The 26090-nt window shown below is 40.8% G+C and overlaps 1 protein-coding gene across 8 annotated transcripts in view; it reads right to left on the bottom strand.

Moving 5' to 3' along the window:
* CNTNAP2 (contactin associated protein 2) overlaps window positions 1-26090 on the bottom strand; it is a 568010-nt gene that overhangs the window by 57105 nt on the left and 484815 nt on the right. The gene's annotated exons all lie outside the window — the stretch shown is intronic.

Raw genomic sequence — 26090 nt, 5'->3', positions numbered from 1 at the left:
CTCTTTTATTCTCCTTTTTTCCTGCCTACATGACATCCCTGGGTGCAGGCCCTGAGATGGTTATCTTCCTTCAGATATGACTGCTTCCTGGCCATTAAGCTGCAGCTTATCTCTCTTGTTGCCTGTGGCCTAGTATATCTGTGCCGCAGACAAAGGATTTCTCAACCCTTGACCAGGACTTTCTTGGACTTTTTCATTTACATCCTTCAGCAAGTTTTGTGTCAACGGTATAAAAGAATAATCACTTACACCACCCTGTGACTCAAAGGTTGCTTAAAAATGGGGCACTGATGATCCATGATGGTGAGAAAAAGATAGAAAGCATAAGGGTAAAGGAGGGAAGGAGGTGGGGAATCAAATGTTTCATACAATCATTACAAAAAATTTCCTGATGTGCTAGACTTGTCTGTAGTTTACAAAGTTCAAAGAGGATACAACATCTTGTATAAAACACAGAAGCATACAAGAAGCAAGAGTTGCAACAGCACACAATATCAACTAGCCACAGACACCACCCTGTGATTCTTCAGGAGTGGTGACACAAATATTACATAATGAATAGAAGGGAGAAAAGTGATAATCGTACATTTAACAACAACCATGCATTTAACAATAATTAAATGCCCTACACTGCAGCAAAGACATTGAGGCCCTGGAACGTGTTCAGAGGAGGGCAACAAAGCTGGTGATGGGTCTGGAGCACAGACCATATGAGGAGAGGCTGAAGGAGCTGGGAATGTTCAGCCTGGAGAAGAGGAGGCTCAGGGGAGATCTCATTGCTCTCTATAACTTCCTGAAGGGAGGTTGTAGTGAGCTGGGGGTCGGCCTCTTCTCTTGTGTCATTAGTGATAAGACCAGAGGGAATGGTTTCAAGCTATGGCAGGGGAGATTCAGGCTGGACATTAGGAGGTGTTACTTCTCAGAAAGGGTGGTCAGGCACTTGAATGGAGTGCCCAGGGAGGTGGTGGAGTCACCGACCCTGGAGGTGTTCAAGGAAAGACTGGATGTTTTGTTGAGGAACATGGTTTAGTGGGAGCTATTAGTAATAGTTGAACGGTTGGACTGGATGATCTTTTAGGTCTTTTCCAACCTTGGTGATTCTATGATTCTATGAATAACAAATAGAAGTACAACATTACCACCCACAGCAACACAAAACATAATGGTGCTGCAACCAACATACAAAATGTAATCAAGAGGTATATTCAGCATTCCAGTGTGATCAAATTTTCAGTATTCCTGTCACAAAACACAAATTGTTGGTGTCCTTTCTGCATTCAGTTCAAGTCCACAGGGGGTATTCTGTAAAGTAAAACAAGACACCAACTTGCCCTTTTTTGGACTTTGTTAATATAGTTCCACTGGATTGTGAGTCACAGGGGTAACTGTCAAGAGCCTTGGGACAGAAGGTGTTAAACAGAGGATCTTGTTTCCCTTTGTTGTGAGCTTTCTAATGTATCCACTCTTCATGGTCTGTCCCCCACCTCCTGCTCATCTTGGGGACGAGGTGAAGGCATCAGCTTTCCTAGAGCTTCTTGAGCTTTTGTTTTGTCCACCAGTTAACTAATTTCTCTAACTTGACTGTGGGTAATCCATTAATCAAATCTTGTGGAACACCCTTTTGCCAGCCCAGTGTCCAGAGATGATTACATTTATGATCAATATTTTGCTTACCTGTTTCTACTTGCAGTGAAACCCTTCCAGTTCCATTGAGCTTTGGGCTCGGTGGCCTACAGGTGACTAGGGCTGACTGCTGCAAACCTCACTTCTCTTGGCTCAAATTTACTGGGAAAGGAAACCACTGGCCCATATTTTCTCCCATAGTTAATTAACTCTTGGGCAACCTCCTCCCATGTCCATACTTTATATCCTGACTGCAGATGGTTATAAGTAAAGATAGAAACCCTAGGATGATCCCTGTACAGGTGGGTTGTACAGGACAAGACCCCTTACTTTTATTCCATAGAAATTACAGAAGGGAGCAACCCTTACTTCAGAGGTGAATTTTAGGGAGGGGTTTACTAAGAACAGGAAGGACTTGGGAGGATTTTGGTAGAATGGGGGCAAGGCTTTCACTTCTCAATAGCACAGTGCAAAGGAAGAAGCTCCTGGAATTTCAGACCTGGAACCTTCAGATAATAAAATGGGACCAATCAGCACAAAGGAAAACTTATTCAAACAGACTTGACTATACATTGCGCATGTCCAAGAAAGAGTGAAAAATGAGGAAACATTCAAGGAATTAGTTAGCATAGGTGAGTTAGCAATACCTGCTTTGTGGAATCATGAGCATGCATTTTGTGTGGTATACATATGACTGCTTGAGTGACACTAGTTGTGCAGTTGGGGTGGCACAAGCCCCCCAGTGTGCCAGTGTATACACCTTAAATAAATGACCTTACATTCTGACTCTTGTGAATCTGAGTGCTGTTCTGCATGTCAGTTAGATGTTATAGTTTCTTCTAACACTGCCTGGCTTCTTTCTGGGACATAGCCTGTATCTTCTCTTGTAGTTGTATGCCTGTGGGTTTCAGGGATTCTGGAAGCCACCTTATTAAAGGGGTTGTCCTCTCAGGATCAACAGGCATCATCATAAGTGATTCATGGTGTGGCTGCAACTTTTTATCATACATTATTTGGAGACAAGCAGCCTCTTGAACACTTTTCACTAATTGATCAACTGTCCCAGTAATGGCAAGAGGGTCTCCCCTTTCTAAGGAATTAAGACCACCTCCCCAGTAGGCAGCCCTCTGTGTTAAGGACCAAGGAGCATGATTGTTGCCAGTAGTTAAAAATACTCCTGGTCCCCAGTAACCTTCAGCTTCCTTTTCAGTTAACAGTATTTGGTCTCCAGCGGTGAGACTAACCCTTCATACATACTCTGTCTCTGATTCCTCTGGAGAGCAACTAAAATCATTTTTCAATTTTGCTAATTCAGTGGCAGAGAAAGGAATTTCTTTAACATCCATTTGAGAGTCTAGATCCTCGCTGTTATCAAATATGTATATTCGGTTTTTATCAAAGGACACAACGGGGCTACTGGGGTTTCTAATTTACCTAGTCTTTCCTTCATTCCTTGTAGTTCCTCCTAAGGAAAAGATTTTTCTTGAGGCAAACTATGGGCAACAGTGTCGCTAGTGTCCTTACATGTTAACAGCTCCTTAAAAACCATTTCCAACAAAACTGAGTCTTGTTTCTCTCTATGTAATTGTTCCTCAAGGTTCACCATTTGATTCTGTAGAACTTTTACCAATTCTTGTGTTACTTCAGCTGTTTCCTGTAATGCTTGCATGGTTTGAGTTTCTGCCGAAATCTTTTCATCTAGGAACTCCACGACTGCTTTTAAAGCAGTACCGAGTACCGCACAAATAAACGATTTTCCTTTCCTGGCTCGGGTACGAGCCTCATTTTGTAGAACACGAATGCGGTCCAAAAGACTCTGCAAGTTATGCCAGTTTTGTTGTGCCCAATCCACCCCGATAGAAATGGTCGAGCACCATGCTTTTCTGAAAGGTCAAATAACACATCTTCACTTTTCATAGTGGCAATACTGTCACTCATTTCTACATACGCTAAAAGATCTACGCTAAGGGAGGAGGAGGTACAGTATTCAAAAGCGCAAGTAACTTCTTAACACCCCTCCTCCCCAGGGAGGCACACACCTATCAAACAAATGCAAATGCTCCAATCACGCCTCCCTTTTGTTGAGAGGAGCACACAAAGACAAGAGGTTAAAGCACACAAAGACAAGAGGTTAGACAGCTGCAGACGGAAGCAGCCTATCTCAAAGGGGTAAGAGGGTTCTAGCCGTGGAACTGTCAGAACTTATTGACAGGTGTTTAAACTAGGTAGGATGGGGGAAGGGGACAAAACGAGGGCTTCTGGGTCTGAGGCGGCAGTTCAGGTCTTAAAGGAGAACTCGCTGGGTGCAGACAATGGAGTTAAAAGGCATGGAGAGGGGTGGGGAGATGCTGCCTCTCTCAAGTGCCTGTATACCAACGCGCGAAGCATGGGGAATAAACAGGAAGAATTGGAGCTCTGTGTGCAGTCACGTGGCCATGATCTCATTGCGATCATGGAGACGTGGTGGGACAGCTCGCATGACTGGAATGTTGTCATGGAGGGCTATGTGCTTTTTAGGAAAGATCGGCTGGCAAGGTGGGGTGGAGGAGTTGCTCTTTATGTGAGAGAGCAGCTAGAATGTATTGAGCTCCACCTGGGGGAGAGTAATGTAGAAGTCGAGAGCTTGTGGGTGAGAATCAAGGGCCAGGCTGGCAAAGGGGACACTGTTGTGGGTGTGTACTACAGGCCTCCTGATCAGGGGGAGGAGGTCGATGAGGCCTTCCATAAGCAACTGGAAATAGCGGCACGCTCCCAGGCACTGGTACTTATGGGGGATTTCAATTATCCAGATATTTGCTGGACGACCAACATGGCCAGGCATGTGCGGTCCAGACAATTCTTGCAGTGCATTGAAGATAACTTCCTGATGCAGGTGGTAGAGGAACCGACGCGGGGTGGGGCGTTGCTGGACCTTATTCTCACCAATAAGGAAGGACTTGTTAAGGAAGTAAAAGTTGGGGGCAGCTTGGGATGTAGTGACCATGAGATGGTGGAGTTTGAGATCCTGAGTGGAGGAAGCAAAACAAAAAGTAGGATTGCTACCCTGGACTTTATGAAAGCAAACTTTGATCTCCTTCGGGACCTACCTGGGGCTATCCCATGGGCCAGGGTGCTAGAAGGCAAGGGGGCCTGTGCGAGCTGGTTAGCCTTTAAACAGCTCTTCTTCCAAGCTCAGGATCGGTGCGTCCCTGTGACTAAGAAATCGGGAAAAGGTGCAAGGAGACCTGTGTGGATGAGTAAGGAGCTCATGTGCAAGCTCTGTGGAAAGAAGAAAGTACATGATATGTGGAAAAAGGGTCTGACCACTTGGGAACAATACAAGAATGTAGTCAGGGACTGCAGAGATGCGACCAGGAAGGCCAAAGCCCACCTGGAGTTGAATCTAGCTAAGGAGATAAAGAATAATAAAGGAGATAAAGGCTTTTTAAAATACGTTAACAGCAAAAGGAAGGCTAGGGAGAATATGGGCCCCATACTAAGTGAGGGGGGCGCTCTGGTAACAGGGGATGCTGAGAAGGCGGAAATACTGAACGCCTTCTTTGCTTCTGTCTTTAGTGAAAAGGTTCTCCCTCAGGAATCCCGGACCCTGGAGGATGACGAGAGAGTCCGGGGAATGGGAGATTTCCCTTTAGTCAGGGAAGAGGTGGTCCGTGAGTGCCTAGGAAACATTAAGGTCCATAAATCCATGGGACCTGATGGGGTGCATCCGCGGGTGCTGAGAGAGCTGGTGGAGGTCGTTGCTGAGCTGCTCTCTGTAATCTTTCAGAGGTCTTGGAGAACTGGGGAGGTGCCTGAAGACTGGAGGACGGCCAATGTCACTCCAGTCTTCAAAAGGGGCAAGAAGGAAGACCCGGGTAACTATAGGCCAGTCAGCCTCACGTCTGTCCCAGGGAAGGTGATGGAACAGCTTGTGCTGGATGCCATCTCCAGACAACTGGGTGATAAGGAGGTTATCAGGAGAACCCAGCATGGGTTCACCAAGGGGAGGTCATGCTCGACCAACCTGGTGGCCTTTTATGAAGATGTCACTAGCTGGGTGGACAGGGGGAGGGCGGTAGATGTAGTCTACCTTGATTTCAGTAAGGCTTTTGATACTGTCCCCCATGACATCCTTATAACAAAGCTGAGGAAGTATGGGATGGATGAGTGGACGGTGAAGTGGGTCGAGAATTGGCTGACTGGCAGAGTGCAGAGGGTTGTCGTTGGCGGTGCAGTGTCTGGCTGGAGGCCTGTAACTAGCGGCGTCCCCCAGGGGTCTGTACTGGGTCCGGTCTTGTTCAACATCTTCATAAACGACCTTGATGAGGGGATAGTGACCACCCTCAGCAAGTTTGCTGATGACACGAAGTTGGGAGGATTGGCTGACACACCTGAAGGCTGTGCTGCCATTCAGCGAGACCTGGACAGGCTGGAGAGCTGGGCAGTAAGAAACCGGATGGGGTTTAACAAAAGCAAGTGTAGAGTCTTGCACTTGGGTAGAAATAATTGCATGCACCAGTACAGGCTGGGGGTAGACCTGCTGGAGAGGAGCTCTGCTAAGAGGACCTGGGTGTCCTGGTGGACGACAGATTAACCATGAGCCAGCATTGTGCCCTTGTAGCCAAAAAAGCCAATGGCATACTGGGGTGTATTAAGAAGAGCGTGTCCAGCAGGTCAAAGGAGGTGATCCTCCCCCTCTACTCTGCCCTGGTGAGGCCTCATCTGGAATATTGTGTCCAGTTCTGGGCTCCCCAGTACAAAAAAGACAGGGATCTCTTGGAAAGAGTCCAGCAGAGGGCCACAAAGATGGTGAAGGGCCTGGAGCATCTCCCCTGTGAGGAGAGACTTAGGGAACTGGGTCTGTTTAGCCTTGAAAAAAGAAGGCTGAGAGGGGACTTGATCCAGGTTCATAAATACCTGAGGTGTGGGAGCCTTAGTGGTGAGTCTGGTCTCTTTTCAGTAGTGCGTGGGGATAGGACTAGGGGTAATGGGATGAAAGTACAGCATAGGAAGTTCTGCACAAATGTGTGGAAGAACTTCTTTACAGTGAGGGTGACGGAGCACTGGAACAGGCTGCCCAGGGAGGTGGTGGAGTCTCCTTCTCTGGAGATATTTAAGACCCGCCTGGACGCCTACCTGTGTGACATGGTGTAGGGAGCCTGCTTTGGCAGGGGGGTTGGACTTGATGATCTCTAGAGGTCCCTTCCAACCCCTACAATTCTGTGATTCTGTGAAAAGAACATCTTTCAGGTTAAACCACTCCTTACTTCCCTGCGAAACCACACAGAGAAACTGCAAACACCACACCTAAGTTACAAGACACTTCTAGGGTTCTTAAACAACACTTTCCAGGCTTCAATAAAAGGGAATAAACTTCTTGGAGCAGCACACACATTCACGTCAAAAAAAACTACTTCATACTTCCCCAAGAGGTGCACACTAAAAAGGTGCAGATTTCACATTTATGTTACAAGATATTTAAATCACAAAAATGCAGAATGCTCTTCCCAAGGAGGCACACATGTATTAAGCCAATGCAAATAGACAAAATTAATTCATATGTCCCTGAGAGGTATACACATAAGCAGCAAAGTTTAAGAATATGGAGCAGTTGTCCTGGATAGGTGTCCGTATCTCAATTAACAAAACTATCGCTCCTTGCAACTCCAGAGGCACACAGAGAAAAGTTTCAGACTATATCTGGGAGGACAACACTCTCATGGTGGGTATCCTGCTTTGACTACACCAATAAAGAATATGGCTCACTCCAGTTTATAGGAGGGAGAAGAGGTTCCTTGATATATGTGTACCTGGAGAGATTAAGAAACAACAGTTCAAAAGTTGGTCTGACCTTTTTATTACAAATCTTAATTAAGGAGATGGGGAATGTGGGTGATAGAAAAAGACAAGGATTACATAAAGTAGGGATAGTCACCACCAGGATCCAGCAGCAGTCCTGTTGCAAGATGCTCCAATGGTCCAAAGCAAAAGTGCAGGGCAGGAGAGCAGCAGCAGCATGGCTGGCCTTGGGCAGCAAGCAGGTAGCAGGAAGGAGCCACAGGGTAAGTCCAGGAGTAGGCAGCAGGATTCAGGTAGCAGGTCCAGGAGAGTCCGTCAGCAAGCTGAATGTCCATAGTGAGGGATCTGATGACAGACATCTTGTTCTTTTTCAGCACATAGGCATCATGTTGTGAGGAATCTGATGTCAGAAAACTGCTCTTGTTCTTCAGCATGCAGGCATCTTCTTCAGCACGCAAGTCTCGGGTAAACCCTTCTTCTTCAGTATGCTGGCATCTTCTTCAGCATGCAGGCCTCAGGTCACAAGGAATCTGATGTCAGAAAACCTAACTTGATGCTTGCTGATCCCTCTTTTATCCTCCTTTTTTCCTGCCTACATGACATCCCTGGGTGTACACCCTGAGATGGCCATCTTCCTCAAGATAAGTCCGCACAAAAGACTGCTTCTCAGCCATTAAGCTGCAGCTTATCTTCCTCCCTCCTTACCCATGGCCTTGTCCATCCACGTCCCCCAGACAAAGGATTTCTCAACCCTTGACCAGGACTTGCTTGAATTTGTTCATCCTTCAGCAAACTTTGAGTCAGTGGTATAAAAGAATGATCTCTCACACCTGTGCACTGCTAAATTTAGATTTACACATTTTGCCTATATGAGAATAGCTGGGAATTTGAGAATAATGCAGGCATTGTCCATTCTCCTTCTTCCTTTGAAAATTCATAAATGAATAACATACATTCTTGCACTTCATATTTATTATTTTTTTGTTGAAAATGCTGTTTCTCTTAATTGTGATGACACATGGAGAAATCTAAGAAATACACACTAAAGTTATTGATGTAGCTAAATAATTTATTCTACAGGAAATTACTTGATATGGCACAGCAATCATTTTATTCTGTAACATTTTTCCTGTTTTTTTGTGTTTTTTATGTATCAAAAAAAGTGTTTTTTTTATGTAAATGTATTTTTTTATGTAACAAAAAAACCACCTAAGGCAAGCAATGAGTCAGCTGTGGGAGCACAGATGAAGGTAATTCAGCTGGAGACAGCTGAAGGATAATAAAAAATTCCAGAATTACCCTAAGAAAACAAGGGTAAGAGTTATAGAAAGAAGACCAACAATAACATGGAATTTAGAGGTCTTTATTGTTCTCAATTGAAAGAAGAAGCCACCTCAAGGTGTCTCAGGCTGCAATGCCGGAGCCACGGGAAGCAAAAGATTTGGTCTTAGCCAAGTTCATGGCATGACAAGGGATGTCAGTCCCCCTAGGGCCTCCAGATGGGACCAGAGACCCCATGTGGAATTAGCAATATTCTGGTCCTGGAAAAATGTACAGAGGGATATGGCTCTAGTCGACACAGGGGCAGAAACATCAATAATTTATGGAGATTTGACTAGATTTAATGGTGATAGAGTGATGATTGGAGGTTTTGGAGGACAGACCACTCCAGTCACTCAAACCTGATTGAAACTGGGGGTTGGGCACCTCCCACCCTGAGAATATAAGGTATCTATTTCCCCAGTCCAAGTATATATTTTGGGCATAAATATCCTATGGGATCTGGCTCTCCAGTTGACTGTGGGAGAGTTCAGGCTCCAACAAAGGTTCATTAGTGTCCAGCAGTGCAGACAATATTGAGAGGCCATGCGAAACATGAGCCTATTTGTCTGCTGAAACCACGCTGGATTACTAATGTAAAGCAGTATAGACTCCCGGGTGGGCAAGATGAAATATCAAGAACAGTGCAGGAACTGGAAAAAGTATTATCAGACCTGTTACCTCAATCTGGTAACCTGGGAAGTCAAGTCCCTCTGTGAATGTGTCTCGATGGCCCCGACCAAGTTACAGCTGTTCATTACACCAATATGGTGAGCGGTAAAATGGCATTTATTGGAATGTGGGGGTCCCTTATATAGGTATCCTGTTTCATCTATACCTTTTCTACATATGAATGACACCTTCTATATATGCATGACCAAGCAGGGGAGGGCCTATCGCGTTATATCCCGAGTGTCTGTGCACGCCTAATACAACACAGACCTGCACATAGCCCGTATAATTCTCCCATATGGCCAGTGCGGGAGTTGGATGGAACATGAAGAATGATGGTAGATTACAGAGAATTAAACAAGGTCACGCTTCCTATTCATGCAGACGTACCTAATATTGCCTCCCTAATGGACACATTAAGTAGAGAGATTAAAACATACCATTGTGTTTTCAGTTTGGCAAGTGCATTCTTCAGTATTCCGATTACTGAAGAATCTCAAGACCAGTTTGCATTCATGTGGGGAGGCAGGCAGTGGACCTTCCAGGTCCTGCCACAGGGATATGTACATTTGCCGACATGCTGTCACAGTCTGGTGGTGCATGAGCTAGTTAAATGGGAGAAACCTAATAATGTCAACTTGTATCACTATATTGATTATCTCCTGTTAACATCCAACCCATTGGAGGCAGTAGAACAAGCAGCAAATTTATTAACCATCTATCTGCAGAAAAGATCATGGGCTACAAATCCACAGAAGGTGCAAGATACAGGCTGTATTTCTATACTGGGTCAACACTTCAGTTTGTACCAGGGCATGCCCTGGCGGCCTATACCATACCCTTTGGCCAGATATCTGCAGCTGTGTAACTATATCTGGCACCAAAGGAGGTGTCTTGATCTGCAATAGGGACATGATGGGGGTTCCTTTGGCAATAGAGATTGGAGTGTTGGCCACAATATTCACAGGCCATGTACCTGTCAACAGAGGGATTTCTGAACCTTCCACCTCCAACAATCTTCCCCAAGTTGAAAGTAGGCCACACCACAGAAACATTCTTGTTTCAGAATAAAAATAGTAATAACTCAGTTCTCAGAGCTGCCATGGTACTAAACAGAAGTGTTATTAAACTGTACAGTATAGACTTTGGAGAGTCATATTAGGGAAAGATGGATGAAAGGACTGATGCACAAAACCTGATCCTTCTCTCTCTCATATGCCAGGATTTTAACTAACTGCATGTGACTTCTTTACCTGCAGTAGTACTCTTTCTGATACACTCTAATGCACAGAATTTGTATTCTAGATTCTCCTTCCATGTCGTGTATACGACAAAATAAACTGCATGTTATTGGGTTCTCTGTTACTTATCAATACTAATAACATTTCCAAAATCAATCTGGGAATATTAAATATTTATTTTTATCGTGACATGGAAACTGACTGGTGGGTGTGATTAGATACTAGTAAGTCATAACAACTATTACCAATCTGTCAGTTCATCTGTCAATGCACTGTGGGTGTCCTTTAGACATAGCAATGGTTTCCATTTAAAAACTATAGGAATAAGTAATAAAGTAGTCATCCCTGCCTAAGAATGCTAATTGTGTCCATAAGATTTACCTTAAAATGAAAAATTAATTTAACTGACAAATCACTGTGAGCTTTTACATGTGAAGTGAGGAGTTAGAAGACACAGGACTTAGAAGATTAATAGCATTGTTCAGTTCAGCTTTTGCAAGCTCAAGACAATGCTCACTTCATTTAGTTTTTGGAAGTGCTTGATTAGCTTAACTTTTTGTTAGCCCAAGGAAGCACTATGCTACTGTGAGCTATCCCAAAAGGAAAGCTATATCCCGCCAGCAGACAAGGGACCAATGAGAGAACAATGGAAAGGGGAACAAACATAAGTAACTGCAGAGGCATGCAAAGTAAGGGGAATGCTCTAAACTGGGACAAAGGTTGGAAGGACACAGTGATGAAGACTACCAACTTCATCCAGGAATGACCACTAGATGGGGAGGAAGACGTTGAGCCTTCATCCAACAACCACCAGAGGGGGCTACAACACATGTGCCAGGAGGAGGGACATTATGTAAACAGTTTCTTGGAAAAGGACAGAATATGCGAATGAGTTCTTGGAAATCTGCTGATTATGTATGAGCTTTTAAAATGGCTTTTAAAAATGTAATGCTTCTGTCTGTGGGTGTGCAAGTTAGGAGGAGCAATCCCTCTTGCACCTGGTGTCATGTGCAGCACTGGAATAAACATACCTGCTCTATATCTCTCGGGCTTCAGTTTGGAAACTTCAGTTTCCATAAATCACATGCACAAATACAGTGTTTAGGATGTGGGAATTCTGGAGTTAGAATAAAACTGGTATGTTAGATATGCAAAGTTATATCTTGTTTCTTTGCAATACTGGTTGCTGGAAGAATACCAGGCTACCTTCTATCCATGGAATACAAAAACAGCTTTGAGGTCTAGTGTTGTATTAGGTGAAATACGGGGATGTTATCGGGATGTGACGTGACAGGCCCTTACCCATATTCTGGAAGAATCTTGCTACGTGTAACACAGTAGGCATAGACAAAATGGACGTAGGTTATATAAGGTCGTGTGTGCTTCAATAAATCGCCATTTTATTTATTTTATACGCTATCACCTTGGTGTCACTTCGCAATTGGTCTAACTACTGCTTCAGTTGGAGGTGAGAGATCGTAAAGCCATTAATGATCGTAAAGCCTTCAGTCTAGCTTTACAATTATCTATAATTTGGGTTCAGAATACCTAATAGAAAACATAAGGCTTAGTTATTTGAGGTAATCAAATATACTATGTTTGCTAAGAAGCTCTTTTGAGGCCATGTAAAAAATTCTTCAGGAATCAAAGAGCACTGTAACCCTTACTTTGTCCTACCAGACACAGTTCTCTGGCTTTTATTTGCATTTTAAACAGGTGAAAAGATACCATTAAGCTACGACTGATACCAGAATAATGACATTATAAGAGGACTGGTCTGATTGTAATGCCTTCCATTATATTATGTTGGCCCACAATGTAAGAATTGGATCTTGATGGTTTGCCAGTGGAGGTTGTATCTTCTTGAATATTCCATTAAATTTTGTTACCATGTAACAGATATCAGAAGAGAAGCAGTTGGGCAAAATGATATCTGACAAGGAATTGCATATGAAGCAATGAGTGTAACTGAACTCCTTTATGTGGAAAAAATGGCACCCATGGACTCTCATGGGCTCTTGCTGAGTGTTTATGGACCCAACAGTGAATGTTAGCACAGTGAGTTGGTGGTTGGTGCATTTCAGCAGTGGTGACAGAAACAGTGAGTCACCTCTTCTATTGCAGTTGACATGTGCATGTCACAAGTGTGACATGCAGTTCATCACTGGTGATAATGCATAGCTAATGGTGGTGACTGTGTTGAAAAATATTTTATAGCTGAGAATGTGCTCTATCAAATAGTGTTATTGAGCTCTACTGTTTCAGTTTCCATGGAAATAAATAAAAGGTATTAGGTTTCCATGGAAATAAATAAGAGGCATTAGGTTTCCACAGAAACAATAGGACGCATTACTTTCAGAACTACCTATGCATATGGTAACCAGCTCTGTGTCTTTGGAAACAGGGATGGTGTCAGAGTGTGGTGAAGGAGGAAAAAACAGGGTTCTAGGGCTGTGCTGCCCTCTCTCCTCAGTCTTCTGTTTTTCCAGTTTAATGAGAAATCTATACCTGCATGAGCACAACAGCCAAGCACAGGAATATCCACATGCATGCCTATGCACTGAAGCCCTTCAGTGACATTTCTGTGGCAAAGCTTGAAGTGATAGACTACAGCAGGCATTTCAGAATGGATTCAGTTATTAAATGTTTAAGGGTTTAACAACTCTATTTGCTGTTTTGGGTTGTTTTCGTTGTGGGTTAAAATAAATATCCATTTTAAAGTTGTTGATACTTATTTCCTGCCCTTGTCATCACTAGAGGGCAAGTATTTCTGATTAGCAGTAGATTTAGTGCTTGCTCCACTGACAGCTTTGGCTACTCCTATTGACTTGCGGAAATCAAACTCTATAACCCAGAGTTTGGTTATAAAGCAGGTATGTTTATTTCAGCTTTGCGCAGCGCCGGGTGCAAGGGGGATAGCTCCACCAAACTTGCACACCGACTTGTAAAACCGTGACACTGATATAGGTAAAACTAATACATAGTCAAAGATTTCCTGGAATTCGGATACATATTCAATAGTTCTTTAGCATGCAGACCCCCCTCTTGTTATCGCCCATCTTATCAGGGAGATGCAACCCCTCTTCTAATGTTAAAACATCTAATCCCCTACTCGCCAGATGTCTCAGGGAGGTCTCACTCCTTATCTGCATCCTTCCTGCTCCCCCACACCCATTGTCTCCGATCCTTGTTATTCTAACTAACTTCTAGTTTCCTTTTCCAATCTACAAACTACCTTTAACTATCCCCCTTTAGCCCACCTTTATTCTAAATTCCAGCGGAGCCGCTTTCTCTTACTTCACCGTTCACTATACTAAGGGTAAAATATGCATTTCTTTCCACATCCAACTTTATGGGAGGTAGGATGCACTCTTCTTTCCAGGGACAAGGCATGAAATACTGCACCACAATACAGCAGTGAGTGAGCGGTGAGGTTTTAATCCTCTTGCTTTAATTGCTTGTCTTTGTTCTAAACTAGCATTATTATTATTATTATTATTAACTGGCATTATCTCTGTTTTTTTTTAAAGAATTTAAAAGAGGATTTTTTGAGGTCATGATTTAAAGAAAACCACACTGAATTCTTTCCAAAGTTGTGTTTTACTGCCATCCAGTGCTTAATTATGCAGCTGGAACTGGGCTATTTGCAATCTTAATATAAAATATTGGGCTATCAGTTTAATAAAAGACACATAATAAAAAAGAAAGTACTGGTGTTGAACAGTGAAGAAAGAAGCAGAGGCTCTGCTGGAATTTAGAACAAAGGGGGGCTAGAGGGAGGTGGTTAACTGTAGTTTGTAGCTGGGAAAAGGGATGATCTAGTTAGTTAGAATAACAAGGAATGGAGACAGTGGGTCTGGGAGAGCAGGAAGGATGCAGATAAGGAGTGAGATTTCCCTGAAGACAACAGAAGAGGAGGTGATTGGATCAGAAGAGAAGTTACTCTCCCTGATTAAATGGGCGATAACAAGAGGGGTCTGCATGATAAAGAACTATTGAATATGTATCAGAATTACGGGAAATCATTGACTATACATGAGGTGTACCTATATCTGTATCACGGTTTTACAAGTCGGGGTGCAAGTTTGGAGGAGCTATCCCCCTTGCACCCGGCGATGCGCAACGCTGGAATAAACATACCTGCTTTATAACCCATCTCTGGATTATAGAGTTTGATTCCGCAAGTCAGTGTCAAATGACATTTGAAAAAAAAATTAAGTTATTTAATAGAACCTCTGAATACACAAAGTATGATGCCATGAATTTATATTAAAATATAGTTATTAAGTTACATGTAAGATTTTTCATTGCTGCTATTTTTCTTTAAAAAAGAAATCATTAACTTTTTTTGAACTTAAAATAAACACACGGTGTGGCTTTGAACAATACACAGATGAAAGTAGATGGCAATATCTGAGTAACTTGCAGCTTCAGCTCTCAAGTCACATCACACCAACCACTCTGTCTTTATCTGAAATTGCTGGGATTTAAGCAGAAGTGCAATAAAATGCTATTTCTTTTAAATTACTGTTCACTTGGATAATGCTACTAATCTTAACAGTTGTGCTTAGATTAACAAGCATGTCAATCTAAGGGCAAATATACTGTGAACCATGTCTTAGAATTCTCAGAAAAATCATGTGACTATGTAAAAATCTATAAGATATGTATATGAACACATTTTATTCAGTGCAGGTGTATCTACATCTGTGTTGTTGTCAAACCAGTCTGTCAGTATATGCTATTAAGCTAAGGTTTTTCTTAATGCTGAAGTCATTTTATAAAAAAGATTTTCAAAATGATATGCAGTAATAATGCTGTAGGTCTTACCCTTGCAACATCTGAAGTTAACAGAGCTTTAATATTCTGTTTAGTAAGAGCAGAATAACAAAGGGGATGTGTTATCTTCATTAGCAATGCATATGGACTGCTTTGAAAGTAATATCTCCCATTTTATTATGATGGCCAACAATTTCAGAGATGTTTTCAGATGTTGGTGGTATGGCAGTAGAGGCTGAACCTTCCTGTCATTATCCCATTAAATTTCATTGCTATGCAATGGATGATAATAGAAGGGCAGTTGGATACAATGAAGTCTGACATGGAAGTGTGTATGAAGAGAAGGTGTGTAATAAAATTCCTTCATGTGGAAAAAATGGCACCCACTGACATTCATGGACTCCTGCTGATGATTGTAGCAGACCCAACAGTGGATGTCATGATAGTGAGCTGGTGGGGTGGTGTGTTTCAGAAGTGGCAACAGACAGTGGCTCACCTCCACTGTTGCGGGTTTTTACAAGTATGGCATGCAGAATCTTGTTCATTGCTGGTGAAAATGCATAGCTAATGGTGCTGACTGAAAAATAATGTTCTGTGCTCTATCAAATAGCGTTATTGAGCTCTCTATATCTGTTCTGGTTTCCATGGAAATAAATAAGAGAAATTATGTTTGACGCAACCTACATAGTATTTATCTTCTGTATTACTGCAGTGATATATCAGCTGTATTAAAAACCTTATTCAGTGCTGGACAATGGCCCTTTGTGGTAAACACTGTAATACTGCAGAACAATAAGATGGTTTCTATTAAAAAATACTTACAAATTTATAATAGACTAAGCATGAAAGCACAAGCTAAAAAAAGACAGTGTGCGGGTTTACAAACATAGCTCTTCCTGAGCATGACAGTACTGTATGAAAGAGCAGGAGGGTGCCTTTAATACTTTATCTTTTTTAATACAATCAGAAATGAGTAAATTTGGTTGGCATTTATGGCAATTCCTTAGGACGATCAAAGTCATTCTCACTGCACACTCCTTCCTTAGCGTGGCACTGGTATTTCACTGATCTTTTTCTGTCAGAGTAGGTCCTTGACAGAGGGTTTTGCAGATCAAATCAGAACAAGAACTCAGATAAGCCAGAGGCTGTGAATAAATAGTAGGCCAGATAAAAAGTTAGGACCATAAACTCAGCATTTTTTACTGGCTTAGACCTGCAGACACACTTCTCATTTGGAACACAAGGAGACATATACTTCACTGGCACAGTGCAAGGCAAACGTAAGGTTTGCACTGAGTTTTGAGCAAGAAGCTCAAAATTAGATAGAATTTCTGTAGAGGCATAGGAAATACTCTTTTAGATGCCACTCAAGCCACTTCAAATCTGTTTTGCCTGTTTAATGCACTGGCTTAACCTATTGCAGTTTTTTAAAAGTCAGATGCAGTTTCTTATTTATTTATTTATTTTCCCCCAAGGATTTAAATAAGAAATAAAGAATACAGACACAGGAATAAAAATAGATACACTTTAGAAAACATGGATATCTGTTTAAATACGCAAGTACCTTATGTCAGTAAACTTCTATATTTTTCTGGTCACTGTTACTCGAGTAAATTATGTAAAGTATAATTTGCCTCAATGTAGAAAGCAAACAAAAACAATTAAAAAACTAAACATTAAACATTTTGATAAATTTTAAATAGAAATCTAAATGTATCAGAGGCACTGATGGAGAAAGATACACTATTTACCCCTTCTGCCTGCATTTGAAACTCTGATGATTCTTTCAGATATCTGCAGACCATTTATTGCTTTTTTTTTTTTTTCTTTTCTTTTTTAATAGATGAGTTGCATCAAATGTTAATGGAAACAATATAATTCCATATTATTTAAATTAGAGGTCTACCTAAAGATGACTTTCACAGGTCATCAATTTGCCCAATGTGCTGTTATATAATGGAAAGAACCTATTTTATGTTGAGGTTTGATGTTTTTAGGTTTAATGTTAGAATGAAATAAATAATGATTCTTTTGTACTTTCCTTGTTTCTTTAACATGAATAAAAATTGATGCCAAAACAGCAATCTTACAGGGTAAAGAGAAAATACACACATTCCGCTTTGGAAATACATCATAGAATTACAGAATCATTAGAGTAGGAAAGGAGCCTTAAAGGTCATTGTTATGGTTTTGCAATTTGGTTGGTGTTGGTTCCACATCAGAACACCATGCCTCATAATGGGAGTAAAGGGGACATGTTGGTTTTTTTTTTCTGTGGACTGCCTTAAATGGGCATGTGGGGAGTGGCACCGGAGGGGAAGTGGGGAAGGGCACGGGGTTGCTGGCCCCGGCTCCCTGCTAGGAGACTGCGTGGTCGGAGCTTCTCACCTTTCCACAACTCATCGGTGAGATTGGGGACTTGGTATTCTCTTTGTTGAAACTCTCTTGTTGTTGTTTAGTATTATTAGGTTATTAAACTGCCGTTCGTTCTCAGATCACCGTTTTCCTCCTTCATTTTTTTTTTTTTAAGACCCAATCGCAATCTCCCTTCCCTTCCCCTCTCCCGAAACGCACGTGGCCGGGCCGCGCCGTGCCGTGCCATGCTGTTCCGCTAGAGAAAGGGGGGCACTTTTGTTCCTGCTTCCCCGGGTTTGTTCCCACTATACCGGAGTGAGCTCTAGAGAGAACTCCGTGACATTTTTGGTGGAGAATGCGGGCAATGTTCTGGGCAATGTTTTGGGCAGTAATTAAGTGGCTTATTTCAGCAGCCCTGTACGTAGGACTGACGGTCTTTATGTTCCTGTGGTCCCGTCTTCAGAGCATTGTGTTGGTGGGGTTATTTGTAGATACATTAAGCCAACAAGAAACCACCGAGAAAGGCAACTCAGAAGACTAACAGACACAATGGAGATAGTGATGATGAGGGAAAAGTCACCGCTTCCTCTATTCCTAAACTTATGAAAATTACTGAAATCCAAGGCACGAGAAAGGAGTTTGCCCTGAACCATTCACTGGAGGGCTGTGTGATGAGCAGTCATTAGTGAAGACTGGAGCAAGAAATTATTGAGTACCTCAGCCTTCTCCTTGTCTGTTTTTACTATCTTGTCTGTATTGATGTGGCCATTTTCTGGTTGATGTACCTGTTTTTACAGTGCCTTTATTTTTCTTATTTGCACCCCTTGTCAAATCCAGTTCCAGTTAGGCCTTATCTGAGCATACACACCATACTGTTATGGTTTTGCAATTTGGTTGGTGTTGGTATTCCACATCAGAACACCATGCCTCATAATGGGAGTAAAGGGGACAAGTTTTTTTTCTGTGAACTGCCTCAAATGGGCATGTGGGGAGGGGCACCGGAAGGGAAGTGAGGAAGGGGACGGGGTTGCTGGCCCGGCTCCCTGCGAGGAGACAACGTGGTCAGAGCTTCCTGCCTTCCACAGCTCCATCGGTGAGATTGGGGACTTGGTATTCTCTTTGTTGAAACTCTCTTGTTGTTGTTATAGCGTTATTAGGTTATTAAACTGCCGTTCGTTCTCAGATCACCTTTTTTCTCCCTCATTTTTTGTTAGACCTAATCGCAATCTCCCTTCCCTTCCTCTCTCCCTAAACGCACGTGGCCAGGCCACGCCACAGTACCGCTAGAGAAAAAGGGGGGGGGGGAGGGGGGCTTTTGTTCCTGTTGCCCCGGGTTTGTGCCCACTGTCCCGGAGTGAGCTCTAGAGAGAACTCCGTGACACATACTGATCCGCATCCCCAGGAGCATTCCCATAATCTTCCCAGGCTATCTATTCCCACTTCCACTACCTGTACATTTTCTTCTTGCTCTTCACCTGTAAAACAACTCTCAATTCAGCCTTGCCAATCTCTTGCCTTCCTTTCCTGATGTGTTGCATTTGGGGGTGGAGATCTTTTGCATCCTAAGAGAAGCTTCCTTAAAGATTTGCCAGCTCTACTCTGCTCCCTTGTCCCCGAGGACAGATTCCCAGGGGATTTTGTTGACTAAATACCTGTAAAGCTCGAAGTTGGCTTTCCTAAAATTAAGCTACCTGATTATATTCTTCCTCTGTCCTGTTTCCCTAAGGAATGTGAATTCTATCACTGCGTGGTCACTACAGCCCAGACAGCTTCCAGTCTTGGTATCACTGGTCAGTTAATTGGCATTGGTGAGTGACAGGTCCTGTATTGCACCCCTCCTTGTGGGGCTCTTTATCACTTGGCTCAGGAAAATAATTTTCTATTTCTTTATGTTTGGAAAGGACATTTAGGGTTAAGGGAATTATCTACTTGATCAATATAAGCTCTGATTTATTTTCAAAATGTCTCATATCAATAGCTTTTTATATTACATGGTCATATTTTTTCAGCTCTGAGATATGAAAATATTCTTGTGACTTCTGACTGAGTACAAGAGCTTAGTTGTTACTTAGTTGCTATGGCTAAACTGAGTGCTAATGCATTAAACAAGCAGATGCATTTCATAGCTCTGCTCTAGAAAATGGTGTGAGTTTGCCTTTCTGTTGCTCTCCTTTTGACTAATATATTGCAGTATGGCAGTACTTTATAGAAATAAAGTATCTCAGGATTTTAAATAATTCATTTTAGATAATCTCTGCTATTAATGGAACAAATGATTTTTTTTTATGCATGCCCTGATTCTTTTTCTGATTATTAGAAAAAGAAGATTACAGTCAGATATTAGCTATGGTTTACAATTTTCATGTGGTTTATGTCCTTGATATGTTCAGTTCATCTGCTACATAATTTGTGCATACTGTCTGGCTGGTTTATTTTAAATTATGCCCCACCTCACTTAAGCTTGTTAAATGCTAGCTAAAACAGTCATTAGATTAATCTTTGCATTGCCCCACAGTATGTTGTGGATGTACATTTGCCTACGAAATGAAGGAAATTGATAAATAACGATGTTTTGATGATATAACTACCATTACCACATCTAATCCTGGGGCAAACATTTTCAAAATGAGACAGAATGAGACAATTTTTGAAGAAGAGTTAGTAATTAATTTTATAGCTCAAAAATATCAGACTTCTCATGACAAGATAAAATAATTCAATTTATTTAGCTTCTTACAGACAAGATGAAAAGGTGTTTTAATTAGCAATCCTAAGAATATGCGAGGAGGAATGACATCTGACACCAAACAACTATCATCTATCAGGCATAGATATAAAGCTCTCAAAATTAAATGCTGATGCCCAATGAATTAAAATGTAAATTAGTTGCATATGCTTTACAGGGTTTACACTTAACCATTGAAAGATATGGCCAAAGGAGATGGTATATTTTCTATTATCTAAAGTCTTTAAAGCATGATAGAACATTTCTAGAAAATGTGTCACACTCCTGTCATTACTTTTAGTGTTAGCTTTCAAAACACACAAAACAAGATTGTTAGATATGATTCTACACCACAGCAGTGATAGTAGGTGAAATTATAACTTAATCTAAGTCTGTGAGAAATTTACTGCCCACTTTAATGAGACCAAAACTTATTCTTTAATTACATGGATATATTCATTGCATTTGAGCTCAACACTATATGCAGACTTTGTCCTTCTACTTTACCTGTTTATGTTATTGCTATTATGCTTACCATTTGTTTTACACTTCAGCTTAGTTTTGAATTAGCTATATCTAATTTATTTTTAAAGCATCTTAGTGTTTGTAATGTTATCCCTACTTCTGTAGTGCAAAGTAGAAGAGGTCAAAATGGAAATAAGAGTACAGACTTGCAAAAATTCTGCTTCTTCTGGGTTTCAGCTGGGTCGGGAGCAAATCTTTCAGTAATCATTTTTCATGGAATCCAGATATTTCTATTGCTTGCCCCTGGTGAAACTGGAAAATGGAGATCTGGGAGATCTGTACAAACATGTTTTCAAGGCTATTCTGAATCTCACATGTAGCTGAGACTAGAATACATTTTTAGGATTATTCTGAATCTTACAAACAGTGGAGATCAGGCCAAGATTTCTATGAAGCCTCTGTGTTATGTTCACTTTGCATGGTCAACAACTGGTGTTAGAATCACAGAATTGCCAAGGTTGGAAAAAACCTCCAAGATCTAGTCTGAACATCCGCCTACCACCTATATTTCCCCACTGCATCACATTGTATTTTGATCATGTTTTATTGTTGTGTAAATCCTCTCTACTACAGTTCTCCAGATTGTTCTAGAATGAAAGTGGGAACTGTCAGGTATCCTTGGATAAGTTCTTCTGATCAGGTGTGCAGGCTGCTGCTAATCCTGGAAGTATATAGCTGGGCTTGGGAAAGTTGGTCTTGTGAAAATTGCTCAAGTCTAATATTTTTCCGGAACAAAGAGGACATTAGAAGATATGACTCATAACGAGAAAAGACTTTAAAGAAGATATGAAGAACTGGAGATCTATTGAAAATGTCTAAGAGTATTTCAGCATGAAAATAGAGAGGCTTGATCTAATTGTGTTGAGAACAAAAAAACAATTCGTACATTTTTTTGTTAGTTTGTTATACAACATAATGATATAGCTTTTGTTCAAGGGAACAATAAGCAGGCTTTGAAACCTTCCAAAGTCAATGGTAGTTCTTTTGGAGACAGTGAGCTTTGGATCAGAACTTACTGTCTGAGACTGGTAGGGAATGCATTGTCTCAAATTAACATGAGACAATTGGCAACGCTTTGTGGACTCTTTTACATTCAAAAGTATTTCTTTGGACAGCGCCAGAAGCTGTTTGCTCATGAGTGGGAAGACTCAGAAATGTTTTCTGTCTGAAGACTTGACCTGTGAGCAAATACTTTCAGCTTGATACAGGAAAGCTGGGAGATGATACTACTGTATCCTGTGAAGGCAAGATACAAGCTGGCATCTCCCTACTTCCTCATCTCTGCTGATTTAAATTTCTCAGTCCTGGAAGATGGAAACAGAAGAATTTTTAAGGCCTGGAAGATGGAAACAGAATAATTCCTTCTCAGATCCCTGAAGCCAGAAGCTCTAATTCCAAGGAGCAGTTTTGACCACTCTGGACTAAGAGTAAGAGAATGTATGCATTTGTCATTGTCATCAACTGACCATCATACCTTTGGATGACCTGTCACTACCAAAGATCTGTACCCACTGACAGTAAGATATCACTGGATTGAGGAGAGGTGAACTGCTTTGGTGTGTTGTGTTTGTTTATCTATCGGTCTGTTTCTCCTCATTTTCTATCTTTTTTCTTTATCTTCTTTTCTTCATTCACTCTTTGTAGTATCCATTGTTTAGATATTGTCTTAGAACTTTTAGCATAGATATAACTCTTGTGCCAAAATACTCCTGCCTGTAATGCTTATTAATAGTTAATAGCCAATTTTACCTCCAAGTATTAGTTATTGTTAGAAAGCTCCCAATGAATTAATTTATGGTATTCCTTTGAGTCTTGAATGATTCCATTGCAGTTGCAACCCCCGATGACTGGGGGAGGCACAACTCAGGAGATCTCTGCTGAACCACAAAGCCTTCTAATGACGACAAAGAAAATAAAGCTTGCCATCTGAAAACTAAAGCTCAGCTCTTGAAACAGCACTTACTGGGATAACATGTTCCACATCTGTCAGTCTTGGCATTTTCTTGTTCACAGGTAAATTAATGAAGTTTTATGGTTACAAGTATTTGGTATTGTAGTTGAGGTGAAAGAGAGGAATTATTAGCCAATCTCAGTTTTGTGCACTTCATTTCAGCAAAAGAAAATGTACAGATATTTGTCTTGGAATTTAGGTCATTTTTCTTTCTTGATACCTTGCATCCACCAGGCGCAAGAACTTTCTCTTGAGTTCCATATAAATTGTTTTGAGCTATAGTGCACCAAGAAAGAAAGTTGCATAACAAGCAATGGAAATTTGAAAATTGTGGAAGAACAGCTATCAGGTTGGCCACTGTGATGAAGATGAAGGAGAAATAACAAGGAGGAAGCAGGTGGTTGTATGACCACCTTAGATGCAACCTTATATGCACAGAGGGACATTAGCAAATATTAAGGAGTTCTTTGTGAAAAATAAATATGTATCCCAATGTATTGCATATGTATGTCTTCACTGTTTAAATGCAGAACCTGAACTGTAAGAGCACCCATGCTCTTGATTTATTGAGTTGCTTGGTAAGTATTGTGAGGAATAAAGGAATGCCACATTCTAAAATCAGATTGGAGTTAGAGAGTTTTCTTCCCAGATTTCAGATGACAAACTCAAAGTCCAATTGGCCAGATAATAATTATCGGTTATCTTCTTGTTTCCAGCACTGGATGAAGTCTCATACTTCAAAATAACAAGTTTTTCACTATGAGAATTGTAAAAGCACTGGTTCATGTAGTTCATGTGATAGCAATTTATTGCCTCAGTGCAGATATTTTTTTTTTAATATCTCTGTCACTGTGAGATTATAGCACGTTAGAAAGACAGATATTTTAAGCAAGAACTTCAGAAATACTGAGTGCTCTTGGTTTGAAGATTTGATGAGAAATAGATCATTCCTGTGATAATTTTATAAAATGTGTAAGTGTGAGTAATAGCACCTGGCAAGCAAGCTGCCTTCTTTGAAAGTAAGCAAACCAACTACTCTTCAGGTTTGAGAAGAATTTAGTGGGAAATAGAAGTCTACTTAAATGTTCACTGCTTACATCTGTAATAGAAAAGCCATACTTTATGATCTGTCCTCTGGTTGCTGAGAAAAATTATATTGCTATCATATATATTTTATATTTGAAAGTGGTACTCAACTCATTTTCAAGTGAACAATATACTTAACAGATTCATCTTTGTTCCTGTCTCATTTACGTGACCAGATAAGTAACAAAAATACCCTTTTATGGAAAACAAACAAAATTGGATGGAAAGCTTTTTCAGGATACAGTAAGGGTGCTATTTCTGGATTTATTTATTAATTTTTTAAAAAATATGGGTTTCCTACTTTCCCTATTCTTCTATGTGCATCTAGTTTAATAAGATTCAAATGAATCTTCTTCCTGATTCTATAAAACAGCTATGTTCCAGGCAGACTGATTGAGAGATGTTTACCTCAGCAGCGAAACTCTAAATAAAACATTTCTTGCTCCTGAAAGCCCTAGGTAACAATTGCCACATAATACACTGAGAAGAAAAATCATCAGAATTTAAATGTAGGTGAGATGATGTAAAACCGGTATACTTAACTGAGTTTGTAATTTCTCACTGTGAAGAATATTTAATCTGATTTCTTCATCAAATCATAAAATCACTAGGGTTGAAAAAGACCTCTAAGATCATCTTGTCCAACTGTCAGCCATCAATAATTTATTTAGTCTTGCAACCATCTAAATCAGCTGCATATGACTCCATAGTATACATGCCACATATTTCCCAAATTTAAGCCCTTAATAACAGAAGGCTCTTTATTGCTCTTTATCTTCCATCTAGCAGTAAGAGACAGAGGGGGAAAAAAAAAAGCTTCAGAATGTGAGAAAGATGCATATATCAAAGTACAGCCCTGGCCTCCCAAAATCTGAAAAGCTGTTATAAATGTCACCAATATGTTTTCAGTATATATGTCATTTTATAAATTTCCTAGTTTTCTGATAATTCAGCTCCAGTACACATAGTGTTAATTTTAGTTGGCAGCCTCACTCAAATGACATTGTTATCCACTGAAAAGTTTTCATTTTAGTGCCTTGAAAAAGTAACTTTCAGGGATCTATTTTAGTCTGTATGTAGATTATACTGTGATAGCTACACTTTTGGCTTGGTTCCCAAGGAGACTTCCTCTATTTATATTTCATCTGTTATTGGTTTTTTATTTCCTTCTTATGAACTATCAAATTCATATTAATCCATCCAATCTATCTGACTCTCCTGCCAACAAAACTGTTCTCATATACTGCTGCAGTCTCTGTATTTGTAGATTGGACAGCCAGGGAATGAAAACAGAGTTCTGTTAATGACTATACAGAAAAGGCTGTCTAGAAATACTGGTTCCTTCGTGCAGAGCTCTCCTCAGATATTTAAATACTATGATATTATCTTTAAGATTTGTGAGCTAAAATACAAAGAGGTAAAGTTCCCGTTGGTGCAGTACTGAAAACTGGGTAGGCTAGAAGTACATTAGTAATACTCACCTGTCTTAGACTCCTGTCAAATAAACACTGAAGAATCAGGTCATTTTTGCTTGTGTGAACAGCTCTTCTATTTCACTGTACAGCAGGGTAAATTTAAATTTTAAGACATTCTTATTTGCAGATGCAGGTCTTAAGGAATGATATTTACTTGCTTGTGTGTCAGTATCTACTGCCATTTAAGATGCTGTAGGTTATCCTCCTGTTTTTCAGCTAGTGTTTCATAATAATGCAGGTTTATCCTAAGCCTCAGGTTATTTCCCACTCAGATGTTTCTGATGTCCTTGAGCATCTACAGTGACATATGTATTATCCCAGCTGTCATCACACTAGATCAAGGATTTGGGCAAGTATGACTCAATGCAATTGAGAGAATAGCTTTTTCTTTTTCTTCTTTTTTTTTTTTTTTTTTTAAAAGTACTAGGAGTGGGATTTCCAAGCAGAATGCCATCTACTGTATTTTTATTTCCTAAATTGCACTGATATTGCCAGGGGAAAGGATACCATCAAATTACAAAATGTTACAAGCTACAAGCAATAAACTAGATGGAATAAAA

Source organism: Coturnix japonica, chromosome 2 (assembly GCF_054131305.1).
Source record: "Coturnix japonica strain WE chromosome 2, WE-NBRP24, whole genome shotgun sequence".
In the NCBI taxonomy this organism is placed as follows: domain Eukaryota; kingdom Metazoa; phylum Chordata; class Aves; order Galliformes; family Phasianidae; genus Coturnix; species Coturnix japonica.
The sequence above is the reverse complement of the archived record's forward strand: the minus strand, read 5'-3'. Positions and strand labels throughout refer to the sequence as shown.